Source organism: Podarcis tiliguerta (assembly GCF_965153285.1).
Source record: "Podarcis tiliguerta genome assembly, chromosome: 6".
In the NCBI taxonomy this organism is placed as follows: domain Eukaryota; kingdom Metazoa; phylum Chordata; class Lepidosauria; order Squamata; family Lacertidae; genus Podarcis; species Podarcis tiliguerta.
The window spans coordinates 89,443,064-89,460,104 of record NC_139539.1 but is presented as its reverse complement, the minus strand read 5'-3'; positions in this window follow the sequence as shown (position 1 = coordinate 89,460,104).

The following is a 17,041-nucleotide window of genomic DNA, read 5'->3' as shown; positions in this document are numbered from 1 at the left end:
CACAATTTCAGAAAAAATCTGACTTTCGGCAATTCACTCAAAAATGGTCCCCAACGGTTGCAAACGTTCCCCTGAAAGGTTTGGCGGTCGAAACAGAAGGCTTTTTATCACAGGACAAGAAATCAGACCTCGACAACTTAACCGGCAGAAAAATATTTTTTTGAAAAAATTCCTAAGCCCCGGGGTCACAATTTCAGAAAAAATCTGACTTTCTGGAATTCACTCAAAAATGGTCCGCAACGTTTGCAAACGTTCCCCTGAAAGGTTTGGCGTTCGAAACAGAAGGCTTTTTATCACAGGACAAGAAATCAGACCTCGACAACTTAACCGGAAGAAAAATATTTTTTTGAAAAAATCCCTAAGCCCCGGGGTCACAATTTCAGAAAAAATCTGACTTTCGGCAATTCACTCAAAAATGGTCCCCAACGGTTGCAAACGCTCCCCTGAAAGGTTTGGTGGTCGAAACAGAAGGCTTCTTATCACAGGACAAGAAATCAGACCTCTACAACTTAACCGGCAGAAAAATATTTTTTTGAAAAAATCCCTAAGCCCCGGGGTCACAATTTCAGAAAAAATCTGACTTTCGGCAATTCACTCAAAAATGGTCCCCAATGGTTGCAAACACTCCCCTGAAAGGTTTGCCGGTCGAAACAGAAGGCTTCTTATCACAGGACAAGAAATCAGACCTCTACAACTTTACCGGTAGAAAAATATTTTTTTGAAAAAATCCCTGAGCCCCGGGGTCACAATTTCAGAAAAAATCTGACTTTCGGCAATTCACTCAAAAATGGTCCCCAACGGTTGCAAACGCTCCCCTGAAAGGTTTGGCGGTCGAAACAGAAGGCTTTTTATCACAGGACAAGAAATCAGCCCTCGACAACTTAACCGGCAGAAAAATATTTTTTTGAAAAATTCTCTAAGCCCCTTGGTCACAATTTCAGAAAAAATCTGACTTTCTGGAATTCACTCAAAAATGGTCCCCAACGGTTGCAAACGCTCCCCTGAAAGGTTTGGCGGTCGAAACAGAAGGCTTCTTATAACAGGACAAGAAATCAGACCTCGACAACTTAACCGGCAGAAAAATATTTTTTTGAAAAAATCTCTGAGCCCCGGGGTCACAATTTCAGAAAAAATCTGACTTTCGGCAATTCACTCAAAAATGGTCCCCAACGGTTGCAAATGCTCCCCTGAAAGGTTTGGCGGTCGAAACAGAAGGCTTTTTATCACAGGACAAGAAATCAGCCCTCGACAACTTAACGACAGAAAAATATTTTTTTGAAAAAATCCCTAAGCCCCGGGGTCACAATTTCAAAAAAAATCTGACTTTCGGCAATTCACTCAAAAATGGTCCCCAACGGTTGCAAACACTCCCCTGAAAGGTTTGCCGGTCGAAACAGAAGGCTTTTTATCACAGGACAAGAAATCAGCCCTCGACAACTTAACCGGCAGAAAAATATTTTTTTGAAAAAATTCTTAAGCCCCGGGGTCACAATTTCAGAAAAAATCTGACTTTCGGCAATTCACTCAAAAATGGTCCCCAACGGTTGCAAACGTTCCCCTGAAAGGTTTGGCGGTCGAAACAGAAGGCTTTTTATCACAGGACAAGAAATCAGACCTCGACAACTTAACCGGCAGAAAAATATTTTTTTGAAAAAATTCCTAAGCCCCGGGGTCACAATTTCAGAAAAAATCTGACTTTCTGGAATTCACTCAAAAATGGTCCGCAACGTTTGCAAACGTTCCCCTGAAAGGTTTGGCGGTCGAAACAGAAGGCTTTTTATCACAGGACAAGAAATCAGACCTCGACAACTTAACCGGAAGAAAAATATTTTTTTGAAAAAATCCCTAAGCCCCGGGGTCACAATTTCAGAAAAAATCTGACTTTCGGCAATTCACTCAAAAATGGTCCCCAACGGTTGCAAACGCTCCCCTGAAAGGTTTGGTGGTCGAAACAGAAGGCTTCTTATCACAGGACAAGAAATCAGACCTCTACAACTTAACCGGCAGAAAAATATTTTTTTGAAAAAATCCCTAAGCCCCGGGGTCACAATTTCAGAAAAAATCTGACTTTCGGCAATTCACTCAAAAATGGTCCCCAATGGTTGCAAACACTCCCCTGAAAGGTTTGCCGGTCGAAACAGAAGGCTTCTTATCACAGGACAAGAAATCAGAATTCTACAACTTAACCGGCAGAAAAATATTTTTTTGAAAAAATCCCTAAGCCCCGGGGTCACAATTTCAGAAAAAATCTGACTTTCTTGAATTCACTCAAAAATGGTCCCCAACGGTTGCAAATGCTCCCCTGAAAGGTTTGGCGGTCGAAACAGAAGGCTTTTTATCACAGGACAAGAAATCAGACCTCGACAACTTAACCGGCAGAAAAATATTTTTTTGAAAAAATCCCTAAGCCCCGGGGTCACAATTTCACAAAAAAACTGACTTTCGGCAATTCACTCAAAAATGGTCCCCAATGGTTGCAAACACTCCCCTGAAAGGTTTGCCGGTCGAAACAGAAGGCTTCTTATCACAGGACAAGAAATCAGACCTCTACAACTTAACCGGCAGAAAAATATTTTTTTGAAAAAATCCCTAAGCCCCGGGGTCACAATTTCAGAAAAAATCTGACTTTCGGCAATTCACTCAAAAATGGTCCCCAACGGTTGCAAACGCTCCCCTGAAAGGTTTGGCGGTCGAAACAGAAGGCTTTTTATCAAAACACACTAAATCAGCACTCGACAACTTAACCGGCAGAAAAATATTTTTTTGAAAAAATTCCTAAGCCCCGAGGTCACAATTTCAGAAAAAATCTGACTTTCGGCAATTCACTCAAAAATGGTCCCCAACGGTTGAAAACGTTCCCCTGAAAGATTTGGCGGTCGAAACAGAAGGCTTTTTATCACAGGAGAAGAAATCAGACCTCGACAACTTAACCGGAAGAAAAATATTTTTTTGAAAAAATCCCTAAGCCCCGGGGTCACAATTTCAGAAAAAATCTGACTTTCGGTAATTCACTCAAAAATGGTCCCCAACGGTTGCAAACGCTCCCCTGAAAGGTTTGGCGGTCGAAACAGAAGGCTTTTTATCAAAGGACATTAAATCAGCACTCGACAACTTAACCGGCAGAAAAATATTTTTTTGAAAAAATTCCTAAGCCCCGGGGTCACAATTTCAGAAAAAATCTGACTTTCGGCAATTCACTCAAAAATGGTCCCCAACGGTTGCAAACGTTCCCCTGAAAGATTTGGCAATCGAAACAGAAGGCTTTTTATCACAGGACAAAAAATCAGGCCTCGACAACTTAACCGGCAGAAAAATATTTTTTTGAAAAAATCCCTAAGCCCCGGGGTCACAATTTCAGAAAAAATCTGACTTTCGGCAATTCACTCAAAAATGGTCCCCAATGGTTGCAAACACTCCCCTGAAAGGTTTGCCGGTCGAAACAGAAAGCTTCTTATCACAGGACAAGAAATCAGACTTCTACAACTTAACCGGCAGAAAAATATTTTTTTGAAAAAATCCCTAAGCCCCGGGGTCACAATTTCAGAAAAAATCTGACTTTCGGCAATTCACTCAAAAATGGTCCCCAACGGTTGCAAATGCTCCCCTGAAAGGTTTGGCGGTCGAAACAAAAGGCTTTTTATCACAGGACAAGAAATCAGCCCTCGACAACTTAACCGGCAGAAAAATATTTTTTTGAAAAAATCACTAAGCCCCAGGGTCACAATTTCAGAAAATATCTGACTTTTGGCAATTCACTCAAAAATGGTCCCCAACGGTTGCAAACACTACCCTGAAAGGTTTGGCGGTCGAAACAGAAGGCTTTTTATCACAGGAGAAGAAATCAGCTCTCGACAACTTAACCGGCAGAAAAAAATTTTTTTGAAAAAAATCCCTAAGCCCCGGGGTCACAATTTCAGAAAAAATCTGACTTTCGGCAATTCACTCAAAAATGGTCCCCAACGGTTGCAAACGCTACCCTGAAAGGTTTGGCGGTCGAAACAGAAGGCTTCTTATCACAGGACAAGAAATCAGCCCTCGACAACTTAACCGGCAGAAAAATATTTTTTTGAAAAAATCCCTAAGCCCCGGGGTCACAATTTCAGAAAAAATCTGACTTTCGGGAATTCACTCAATAATGGTCCCCAACGGTTGCAAACGCTCCCCTGAAAGGTTTGGCGGTCGAAACAGAAGGCTTTTTATCAAAGGACACTAAATCAGCACTCGACAACTTAACCGGCAGAAAAATATTTTTTTGAAAAAATCCCTAAGCCCCGGGGTCACAATTTCAGAAAAAATCTGACTTTCGGCAATTCACTCAAAAATGGTCCCCAACGGTTGCAAACGCTCCCCTGAAAGGTTTGGCGGTCGAAACAGAAGGCTTTTTATCAAAGGACACTAAATCAGCACTCGACAACTTAACCGGCAGAAAAATATTTTTTTGAAAGAATCCCTAAGCCCCGGGGTCACAATTTCAGAAAAAAACTGATTTTCGGCTATTCACTCAAAAATGGTCCCCAACGGTTGCAAACGTTGCCCTGAAAGGTTTGGCAATCGAAACAGAAGGCTTCTTATCACAGGACAAGAAATCAGCCCTCGACAACTTAACCGGCAGAAAAATACTTTTTTGAAAAAATCCCTAAGCCCCGGGGTCACAATTTCAGAAAAAATCTGACTTTCGGGAATTCACTCAAAAATGGCCCCCAACGGTTGCAAACACTCCCCTGAAACGTTTGGCGGTCGAAACAGAAGGCTTTTTATCACAGGACAAGAAATCAGCCCTCAACAACTTAACCGGCAGAAAAATATTTTTTTGAAAAAATCCCTAAGCCCCGGGGTCACAATTTCAGAAAAAATCTGACTTTCTGGAATTCACTCAAAAATGGTCCCCAATGGTTGCAAATGCTCCCCTGAAAGGTTTGGCAGTCGAAACAGAAGGCTTTTTATCACAGGACAAGAAATCAGCCCTCGACAACTTAACCGGCAGAAAAAAATTTTTTTGAAAAAAATCCCTAAGCCCCGGGGTCACAATTTCAGAAAAAATCTGACTTTCGGCAATTCACTCAAAAATGGTCCCCAACGGTTGCAAACGCTCCCCTGAAAGGTTTGGCGGTCGAAACAGAAGGCTTTTTATCAAAGGACACTAAATCAGCACTCGACAACTTAACCGGCAGATAAATATTTTTTTGAAAGAATCCCTAAAGCCCCGGGGTCACAATTTCAGAAAAAATCTGATTTTCGGCTATTCACTCAAAAATGGTCCCCAACGGTTGCAAACGTTGCCCTGAAAGGTTTGCCGGTCGAAACAGAAGGCTTTTTATCACAGGACAAGAAATCAGACCTCGACAACTTAACCGGCAGAAAAATATTTTTTTGAAAAAATCCCTAAGGCCCGGGGTCACAATTTCAGAAAAAATCTGACTTTCGGCAGTTCACTCAAAAATGGTCCCCAACGGTTGCAAACGCTCCCCTGAAAGGTTTGGCGGTCGAAACAGAAGGCTTCTTATCACAGGACAATAAATCAGACCTCAACAACTTAACCGGCAGAAAAATATTTTTTTCAAAAAATCCCTGAGCCCCGGGGTCACAATTTCAGAAAAAATCTGACTTTCGGCAATTCACTCAAAAATGGTCCCCAACGGTTGCAAACGCTCCCCTGAAAGGTTTGGCGGTCGAAACAGAAGGCTTTTTATCACAGGACAAGAAATCAGACCTCGACAACTTAACCGGCAGAAAAAAATTTTTTTAAAAAAAACCTAAGCCCCGGGGTCACAATTTCAGAAAAAATCTGACTTTCGGCAATTCACTCAAAAATGGTCCCCAACGGTTGCAAACGCTCCCCTGACAGGTTGGGCAGTCGAAACAGAAGGCTTTTTATCACAGGACAAGAAATCAGACCTCAACAACTTAACCGGCAGAAAAATATTTTTTTTGAAAAAATCCCTAAGCCCCGGGGTCACAATTTCAGAAAAAATCTGACTTTCGGCAAAACACTCAAAAATGGTCCCCAACGGTTGCAAACGCTCCCCTGACAGGTTGGGCAGTCGAAACAGAAGGCTTCTTATCACAGGAGAAGAAATCAGCCCTCGACAACTTAACCGGCAGAAAAATATTTTTTTGAAAAAATCCCTAAGCCCCGGGGTCACAATTTCAGAAAAAAACTGACTTTCGGCAAAACACTCAAAAATGGTCCCCAACGGTTGCAAACGCTCCCCTGAAAGGTTTGGCGGTCGAAACAGAAGGCTTCTTATCAAAGGACAAGAAATCAGCCCTCGACAACTTAACCGGCAGAAAAATATTTTTTTGAAAAAATCCCTAAGCCCCGGGGTCACAATTTCAGAAAGAATCTGACTTTCGGGAATTCACTCAAAAATGGTCCCCAACGGTTGCAAACGCTCCCCTGAAAGGTTTGGCGGTCGAAACAGAAGGCTTCTTATCACAGGACAAGAATTCAGCCCTCGACAACTTAACCGGCAGAAAAATATTTTTTAGAAAAAATCCCTAAGCTCCGGGGTCACAATTTCAGAAAAAATCTGACTTTCGGCAATTCACTCAAAAATGATCCCCAACGGTTCCAAACGCTCCCCTGAAAGGTTTGGCGGTCGAAACAGAAGGCTTCCTCTCACAGGACAAGAAATCAGACCTCGACAACTTAACCAGCAGAAAAATATTTTTTTGAAAAAATCCCTAAGCCCCGGGGTCACAATTTCAGAAAAAATCTTACTTTCGGCAAAACACTCAAAAATGGTCCCGAACGGTTGCAAACGCTCCCCTGAAAGGTTTGGCGATCGAAACAGAAGGCTTCTTATCACAGGACAAGAAATCAGACCTCGACAACTTAACCGGCAGAAACAGAAGGCTTTTTATCACAGGACAAGATATCAGACCTCGACAACTTAACCGGCAGAAAAATATTTTTTTGAAAAAAATCCCTAAGCCCCGGGGTCACAATTTCAGAAAAAATCTGACTTTCGGCTAAACACTCAAAAATGGTCCCGAACGGTTGCAAACGCTCCCCTGAAACGTTTGGCGGTCAAAACAGAAGGCTTTTAATCACAGGACAAGAAATCAGCCCTCGACAACTTAACCGACAGAAAAATATTTTTTTGAAAAAAAACCTAAGCCCCGGGGTCACAATTTCAGATAAAATCTGACTTTCGGCAATTCACTCAAAAATGGTCCCCAACGGTTGCAAACGCTCCCCTGAAACGTTTGGCGGTCGAAACAGAAGGCTTTTTATCACAGGACAAGAAATCAGCCCTCGACAACTTAACCGGCAGAAAAATATTTTTTTGAAAAAATCCCTAAGCCCCGGGGTCACAATTTCAGAAAAAATCTGACTTTCGGCAAAACACTCAAAAATGGTCCCCAACGGTTGCAAACGCTCCCCTGAAAGGTTTGGCGGTCGAAACAGAAGGCTTTTTATCAAAGGACACTAAATGAGCACTCGACAACTTAACCGGCAGAAAAATATTTTTTTGAAAAAATCCCTAAGCCCCGGGGTCACAATTTCAAAAAAAATCTGACTTTCGGGAATTCACTCAAAAATGGTCCCCAACGGTTGCAAACGCTCCCCTGAAAGGTTTGGCGGTCGAAACAGAAGGCTTTTTATCAAAGGACACTAAATCAGCACTCGACAACTTAACCGGCAGAAAAATATTTTTTTGAAAAAATCCGTAAGCCCCGGGGTGACAATTTCAGAAAAAATCTGACTTTCGGCAATTCACTCAAAAATGGTCCGCAACGGTTGCAAACGCTCCCCTGAAAGGTTTGGCGGTCGAAACAGAAGGCTTTTTATCACAGGACAAGAAATCAGACCTCGACAACTTACCGGCAGAAAAATATTTTTTTGAAAAAAATCCCTAAGCCCCGGGGTCACAATTTCAGAAAAAATCTGACTTTCGGCAAAACACTCAAAAATGGTCCCGAACGGTTGCAAACGCTCCCCTGAAAGGTTTGGCGGTCGAAACAGAAGGCTTTTTATCACAGGACAAGAAATCAGCCCTCGACAACTTAACCGGCAGAAAAATATTTTTTGAAAAAAAACCTAAGCCCCGGGGTCACAATTTCAGATAAAATCTGACTTTCGGCAATTCACTCAAAAATGGTCCCCAACGGTTGCAAACGCTCCCCTGACAGCTTGGGCGTTCGAAACAGAAGGCTTTTTATCACAGGACAAGAAATCAGCCCTCGACAACATAACCGGCAGAAAAATATTTTTTTGAAAAAAAACCTAAGCCCCGGGGTCACAATTTCAGAAAAAATCTGACTTTCGGCAATTCACTCAAAAATGGTCCCCAACGGTTGCAAACGCTCCCCTGACAGCTTGGGCGGTCGAAACAGAAGGCTTTTTATCACAGGACAAGAAATCAGCCCTCGACAACTTAACCGGCAGAAAAATATTTTTTTGAAAAAAAACCTAAGCCCCGGGGTGACAATTTCAGAAAAAATCTGACTTTCGGGAATTCACTCAAAAAATGGTCCCCAACGGTTGCAAACGCTCCCCTGAAAGGTTTGGCGGTCGAAACAGAAGGCTTTTTATCAAACGACACTAAATCAGCACTCGACAACTTAACCGGCAGAAAAATATTTTTTTGAAAAAATCCCTAAGCCCCGGGGTCACAATTTCAGAAAAAATCTGACTTTCAAGAATTCACTCAAAAATGGTCCCCAACGGTTGCAAACGCTCCTCTGAAAGGTTTGGCGGTCGAAACAGAAGGCTTCTTATCACAGGACAAGAAATCAGCACTCGACAACTTAACCGGCAGAAAAATATTTTTTTGAAAAAAAACCTAAGCCCCGGGGTCACAATTTCAGAAAAAATCTGACTTTCGGCAATTCACTCAAAAATGGTCCCCAACGGTTGCAAACGCTCCCCTGAAACGTTTGGCGGTCGAAACAGAAGGCTTTTTATCACAGGACAAGAAATCAGCCCTCGACAACTTAACCGGCAGAAAAATATTTTTTTGAAAAAAAACCTAAGCCCCGGGGTCACAATTTCAGAAAAAATCTGACTTTCGGGAATTCACTCAAAAATGGTCCCCAACGGTTGCAAACGCTCCCCTGAAAGGTTTGGCGGTCGAAACAGAAGGCTTTTTATCACAGGACAAGAAATCAGCCCTCGACAACTTAACCGGCAGAAAAATATTTTTTTGAAAAAAGACCTAAGCCCCGGGGTGACAATTTCAGAAAAAATCTGACTTTCGGGAATTCACTCAAAAAATGGTCCCCAACGGTTGCAAACGCTCCCCTGAAAGGTTTGGCGGTCGAAACAGAAGGCTTTTTATCAAAGGACACTAAATCAGCACTCGACAACTTAACCGGCAGAAAAATATTTTTTTGAAAAAAACCCTAAGCCCCGGGGTCACAATTTCAGAAAAAATCTGACTTTCAAGAATTCACTCAAAAATGGTCCCCAACGGTTGCAAACGCTCCTCTGAAAGGTTTGGCGGTCGAAACAGAAGGCTTCTTATCACAGGACAAGAAATCAGCACTCGACAACTTAACCGGCAGAAAAATATTTTTTTGAAAAAAAACCTAAGCCCCGGGGTCACAATTTCAGAAAAAATCTGACTTTCGGCAATTCACTCAAAAATGGTCCCCAACGGTTGCAAACGCTCCCCTGAAACGTTTGGCGGTCGAAACAGAAGGCTTTTTATCACAGGACAAGAAATCAGCCCTCGACAACTTAACCGGCAGAAAAATATTTTTTTGAAAAAAAACCTAAGCCCCGGGGTCACAATTTCAGAAAAAATCTGACTTTCGGGAATTCACTCAAAAATGGTCCCCAACGGTTGCAAACGCTCCCCTGAAAGGTTTGGCGGTCGAAACAGAAGGCTTTTTATCAAAGGACACTAAATGAGCACTCGACAACTTAACCGGCAGAAATATATTTTTTTGAAAAAATCCCTAAGCCCCGGGGTCACAATTTCAGAAAAAATCTCACTTTCAAGAATTCACTCAAAAATGGTCCCCAACGGTTGCAAACGCTCCTCTGAAAGGTTTGGCGGTCGAAACAGAAGGCTTCTTATCACAGGACAAGAAATCAGCACTCGACAACTTAACCGGCAGAAAAATATTTTTTTGAAAAAATCCCCAAGCCCCGGGGTCACAATTTCAGAAAAAAATCTGACTTTCGGCAATTCACTCAAAAATGGTCCCCAACGGTTCCAAACGCTCCCCTGAAAGGTTTGGCGGTCGAAACAGAAGGCTTCCTCTCACAGGACAAGAAATCATACCTCGACAACTTAACCGGCAGAAAAATATTTTTTTGAAAAAATCCGTAAGCCCCGGGGTCACAATTTCAGAAAAAATCTGACTTTCGGCAATTCACTCAAAAATGGTCCGCAACGGTTGCAAACGCTCCCCTGACAGCTTGGGCGGTCGAAACAGAAGGCTTCCTCTCACAGGACAAGAAATCAGCCCTCGACAACTTAACCGGCAGAAAAATATTTTTTTGAAAAAAAACCTAAGCCCCGGGGTCACAATTTCAGAAAAAATCTGACTTTCGGGAATTCACTCAAAAATGGTCCCCAACGGTTGCAAACGCTCCCCTGAAAGGTTTGGCGGTCGAAACAGAAGGCTTTTTATCACAGGACAAGAAATCAGCCCTCGACAACTTAACCGGCAGAAAAATATTTTTTTGAAAAAAGACCTAAGCCCCGGGGTGACAATTTCAGAAAAAATCTGACTTTCGGGAATTCACTCAAAAAATGGTCCCCAACGGTTGCAAACGCTCCCCTGAAAGGTTTGGCGGTCGAAACAGAAGGCTTTTTATCAAAGGACACTAAATCAGCACTCGACAACTTAACCGGCAGAAAAATATTTTTTTGAAAAAAACCCTAAGCCCCGGGGTCACAATTTCAGAAAAAATCTGACTTTCAAGAATTCACTCAAAAATGGTCCCCAACGGTTGCAAACGCTCCTCTGAAAGGTTTGGCGGTCGAAACAGAAGGCTTCTTATCACAGGACAAGAAATCAGCACTCGACAACTTAACCGGCAGAAAAATATTTTTTTGAAAAAAAACCTAAGCCCCGGGGTCACAATTTCAGAAAAAATCTGACTTTCGGCAATTCACTCAAAAATGGTCCCCAACGGTTGCAAACGCTCCCCTGAAACGTTTGGCGGTCGAAACAGAAGGCTTTTTATCACAGGACAAGAAATCAGCCCTCGACAACTTAACCGGCAGAAAAATATTTTTTTGAAAAAAAACCTAAGCCCCGGGGTCACAATTTCAGAAAAAATCTGACTTTCGGGAATTCACTCAAAAATGGTCCCCAACGGTTGCAAACGCTCCCCTGAAAGGTTTGGCGGTCGAAACAGAAGGCTTTTTATCAAAGGACACTAAATGAGCACTCGACAACTTAACCGGCAGAAATATATTTTTTTGAAAAAATCCCTAAGCCCCGGGGTCACAATTTCAGAAAAAATCTCACTTTCAAGAATTCACTCAAAAATGGTCCCCAACGGTTGCAAACGCTCCTCTGAAAGGTTCGGCGGTCGAAACAGAAGGCTTCTTATCACAGGACAAGAAATCAGCACTCGACAACTTAACCGGCAGAAAAATATTTTTTTGAAAAAATCCCCAAGCCCCGGGGTCACAATTTCAGAAAAAAATCTGACTTTCGGCAATTCACTCAAAAATGGTCCCCAACGGTTCCAAACGCTCCCCTGAAAGGTTTGGCGGTCGAAACAGAAGGCTTCCTCTCACAGGACAAGAAATCATACCTCGACAACTTAACCGGCAGAAAAATATTTTTTTGAAAAAATCCGTAAGCCCCGGGGTCACAATTTCAGAAAAAATCTGACTTTCGGCAATTCACTCAAAAATGGTCCGCAACGGTTGCAAACGCTCCCCTGAAAGGTTTGGCGGTCGAAACAGAAGGCTTTTTATCACAGGACAAGAAATCAGACCTCGACAACTTACCGGCAGAAAAATATTTTTTTGAAAAAAATCCCTAAGCCCCGGGGTCACAATTTCAGAAAAAATCTGACTTTCGGCAAAACACTCAAAAATGGTCCCCAACGGTTGCAAACGCTCCCCTGACAGGTTGGGCAGTCGAAACAGAAGGCTTTTTATCACAGGACAAGAAATCAGACCTCAACAACTTAACCGGCAGAAAAATATTTTTTTGAAAAAATCCCTAAGCCCCGGGGTCACAATTTCAGAAAAAAATCTGACTTTCGGCAATTCACTCAAAAATGGTCCCCAACGGTTCCAAACGCTCCCCTGAAAGGTTGGGCAGTCGAAACAGAAGGCTTCTTATCACAGGACAAGAAATCAGCACTCGACAACTTAACCGGCAGAAAAATATTTTTTTGAAAAAAATCCCTAAGCCCCGGGGTCACAATTTCAGAAAAAATCTGACTTTCGGCAAAACACTCAAAAATGGTCCCCAACGGTTGCAAACGCTCCCCTGACAGGTTGGGCAGTCGAAACAGAAGGCTTCTTATCACAGGACAAGAAATCAGCACTCGACAACTTAACCGGCAGAAAAATATTTTTTTGAAAAAATCCCTAAGCCCCGGGGTCACAATTTCAGAAAAAAATCTGACTTTCGGCAATTCACTCAAAAATGGTCCCCAACGGTTCCAAACGCTCCCCTGAAAGGTTTGGCGGTCGAAACAGAAGGCTTCCTCTCACAGGACAAGAAATCATACCTCGACAACTTAACCGGCAGAAAAATATTTTTTTGAAAAAATCCGTAAGCCCCGGGGTCACAATTTCAGAAAAAATCTGACTTTCGGCAATTCACTCAAAAATGGTCCGCAACGGTTGCAAACGCTCCCCTGAAAGGTTTGGCGGTCGAAACAGAAGGCTTTTTATCACAGGACAAGAAATCAGACCTCGACAACTTACCGGCAGAAAAATATTTTTTTGAAAAAAATCCCTAAGCCCCGGGGTCACAATTTCAGAAAAAATCTGACTTTCGGCAAAACACTCAAAAATGGTCCCCAACGGTTGCAAACGCTCCCCTGACAGGTTGGGCAGTCGAAACAGAAGGCTTTTTATCACAGGACAAGAAATCAGACCTCAACAACTTAACCGGCAGAAAAATATTTTTTTGAAAAAATCCCTAAGCCCCGGGGTCACAATTTCAGAAAATATCTGACTTTCGGGAATTCACTCAAAAATGGTCCCCAACGGTTGGAAACGCTCCCCTGAAAGGTTTGGCGGTCGAAACAGAAGGCTTTTTATGAAAGGACACTAAATCAGCACTCGACAACTTAACCGGCAGAAAAATATTTTTTTTGAAAAAATCCCTAAGCCCCGGGGTCACAATTTCAGAAAAAATCTGACTTTCGGCAAAACACTCAAAAATGGTCCCCAACGGTTGCAAACGCTCCCCTGACAGGTTGGGCAGTCGAAACAGAAGGCTTCTTATCACAGGAGGAGAAATCAGCCCTCGACAACTTAACCGGCAGAAAAATATTTTTTTGAAAAAATCCCTAAGCCCCGGGGTCACAATTTCAGAAAAAATCTGACTTTCGGGAATTCACTCAAAAATGGTCCCCAACGGTTGCAAACGCTCCCCTGAAAGGTTTGGCGGTCGAAACAGAAGGCTTCTTATCAAAGGACAAGAAATCAGCCCTCGACAACTTAACCGGCAGAAAAATTTTTTTTAAAAAAGAACCTAAGCCCCGGGGTCACAATTTCAGAAAAAATCTGACTTTCGGCAATTCACTCAAAAATGGTCCCCAACGCTTGCAAACGCTCCCCTGACAGGTTGGGCAGTCGAAACAGAAGGCTTTTTATCACAGGACAAGAAATCAGACCTCAACAACTTAACCGGCAGAAAAATATTTTTTTGAAAAAATCCCTAAGCCCAGGGGTCACAATTTCAGAAAAAATCTGACTTTCGGGAATTCACTCAAAAATGGTCCCCAACGGTTGCAAACGCTCCCCTGAATGGTTTGGCGGTCGAAATAGAAGGCTTTTTATCACAGGACAAGAAATCAGACCTCGACAACTTAACCGGCAGAAAAATATTTTTTTGAAAAAATCCCTAAGCCCCGGGGTCACAATTTCAGAAAGAATCTGACTTTCGGGAATTCACTCAAAAATGGTCCCCAACGGTTGCAAACGCTCCCCTGAAAGGTTTGGCGGTCAAAACAGAAGGCTTCTTATCACAGAACAAGAATTCAGACCTCGACAACTTAACCGGCAGAAAAATATTTTTTAGAAAAAATCCCTAAGCTCCGGGGTCACAATTTCAGAAAAAATCTGACTTTCGGCAATTCACTCAAAAATGATCCCCAACGGTTCCAAACGCTCCCCTGAAAGGTTTGGCGGTCGAAACAGAAGGCTTCCTCTCACAGGACAAGAAATCAGACCTCGACAACTTAACCGGCAGAAAAATATTTTTTTGAAAAAATCCGTAATCCCCGGGGTCACAATTTCAGAAAAAATCTGACTTTCGGCAATTCACTCAAAAATGGTCCCCAACGGTTGCAAACGCTCCCCTGAAAGGTTTGGCGGTCGAAACAGAAGGCTTTTTATCACAGGACAAGATATCAGACCTCGACAACTTAACCGGCAGAAAAATATTTTTTTGAAAAAAATCCCTAAGCCCCGGGGTCACAATTTCAGAAAAAATCTGACTTTCGGCAAAACACTCAAAAATGGTCCCGAACGGTTGCAAACGCTCCCCTGAAAGGTTTGGCGGTCGAAACAGAAAGCTTCTTATCACAGGACAAGAAATCAGACCTTGACAACTTAACCGGCAGAAAAATATTTTTTTTGAAAAAATCCCTAAGCCCCGGGGTCACAATTTCAGAAAAAATCTGACTTTCGGCAAAACACTCAAAAATGGTCCCCAACGGTTGCAAACGCTCCCCTGACAGGTTGGGCAGTCGAAACAGAAGGCTTCTTATCACAGGAGGAGAAATCAGCCCTCGACAACTTAACCGGCAGAAAAATATTTTTTTGAAAAAATCCCTAAGCCCCGGGGTCACAATTTCAGAAAAAATCTGACTTTCGGGAATTCACTCAAAAATGGTCCCCAACGGTTGCAAACGCTCCCCTGAAAGGTTTGGCGGTCGAAACAGAAGGCTTTTTATCACAGGACAAGAAATCAGACCTCGACAACTTAACCGGCAGAAAAATTTTTTTTTAAAAAAAACCTAAGCCCCGGGGTCACAATTTCAGAAAAAATCTGACTTTCGGCAATTCACTCAAAAATGGTCCCCAACGGTTGCAAACGCTCCCCTGACAGGTTGGGCAGTCGAAACAGAAGGCTTTTTATCACAGGACAAGAAATCAGACCTCAACAACTTAACCGGCAGAAAAATATTTTTTTGAAAAAATCCCTAAGCTCCAGGGTCACAATTTCAGAAAATATCTGACTTTCGGGAATTCACTCAAAAATGGTCCCCAACGGTTGGAAACGCTCCCCTGAAAGGTTTGGCGGTCGAAACAGAAGGCTTTTTATCAAAGGACACTAAATCAGCACTCGACAACTTAACCGGCAGAAAAATATTTTTTTTGAAAAAATCCCTAAGCCCCGGGGTCACAATTTCAGAAAAAATCTGACTTTCGGCAAAACACTCAAAAATGGTCCCCAACGGTTGCAAACGCTCCCCTGACAGGTTGGGCAGTCGAAACAGAAGGCTTCTTATCACAGGAGAAGAAATCAGCCCTCGACAACTTAACCGGCAGAAAAATATTTTTTTGAAAAAATCCCTAAGCCCCGGGGTCACAATTTCAGAAAAAATCTGACTTTCGGGAATTCACTCAAAAATGGTCCCCAACGGTTGCAAACGCTCCCCTGAAAGGTTTGGCGGTCGAAACAGAAGGCTTCTTATCAAAGGACAAGAAATCAGCCCTCGACAACTTAACCGGCAGAAAAATTTTTTTTAAAAAAGAACCTAAGCCCCGGGGTCACAATTTCAGAAAAAATCTGACTTTCGGCAATTCACTCAAAAATGGTCCCCAACGCTTGCAAACGCTCCCCTGACAGGTTGGGCAGTCGAAACAGAAGGCTTTTTATCACAGGACAAGAAATCAGACCTCAACAACTTAACCGGCAGAAAAATATTTTTTTGAAAAAATCCCTAAGCCCAGGGGTCACAATTTCAGAAAAAATCTGACTTTCGGGAATTCACTCAAAAATGGTCCCCAACGGTTGCAAACGCTCCCCTGAATGGTTTGGCGGTGGAAATAGAAGGCTTTTTATCACAGGACAAGAAATCAGACCTCGACAACTTAACCGGCAGAAAAATATTTTTTTGAAAAAATCCCTAAGCCCCGGGGTCACAATTTCAGAAAGAATCTGACTTTCGGGAATTCACTCAAAAATGGTCCCCAACGGTTGCAAACGCTCCCCTGAAAGGTTTGGCGGTCAAAACAGAAGGCTTCTTATCACAGGACAAGAATTCAGACCTCGACAACTTAACCGGCAGAAAAATATTTTTTAGAAAAAATCCCTAAGCTCCGGGGTCACAATTTCAGAAAAAATCTGACTTTCGGCAATTCACTCAAAAATGATCCCCAACGGTTCCAAACGCTCCCCTGAAAGGTTTGGCGGTCGAAACAGAAGGCTTCCTCTCACAGGACAAGAAATCAGACCTCGACAACTTAACCGGCAGAAAAATATTTTTTTGAAAAAATCCGTAATCCCCGGGGTCACAATTTCAGAAAAAATCTGACTTTCGGCAATTCACTCAAAAATGGTCCCCAACGGTTGCAAACGCTCCCCTGAAAGGTTTGGCGGTCGAAACAGAAGGCTTTTTATCACAGGACAAGATATCAGACCTCGACAACTTAATCGGCAGAAAAATATTTTTTTGAAAAAAATCCCTAAGCCCCGGGGTCACAATTTCAGAAAAAATCTGACTTTCGGCAAAACACTCAAAAATGGTCCCGAACGGTTGCAAACGCTCCCCTGAAAGGTTTGGCGGTCGAAACAGAAGGCTTTTGATCAAAGGACACTAAATGAGCACTCGACAACTTAACCGGCAGAAAAATATTTTTTTGAAAAAATCCCTAAGCCCCGGGGTCACAATTTCAAAAAAAATCTGACTTTCGGGAATTCACTCAAAAAT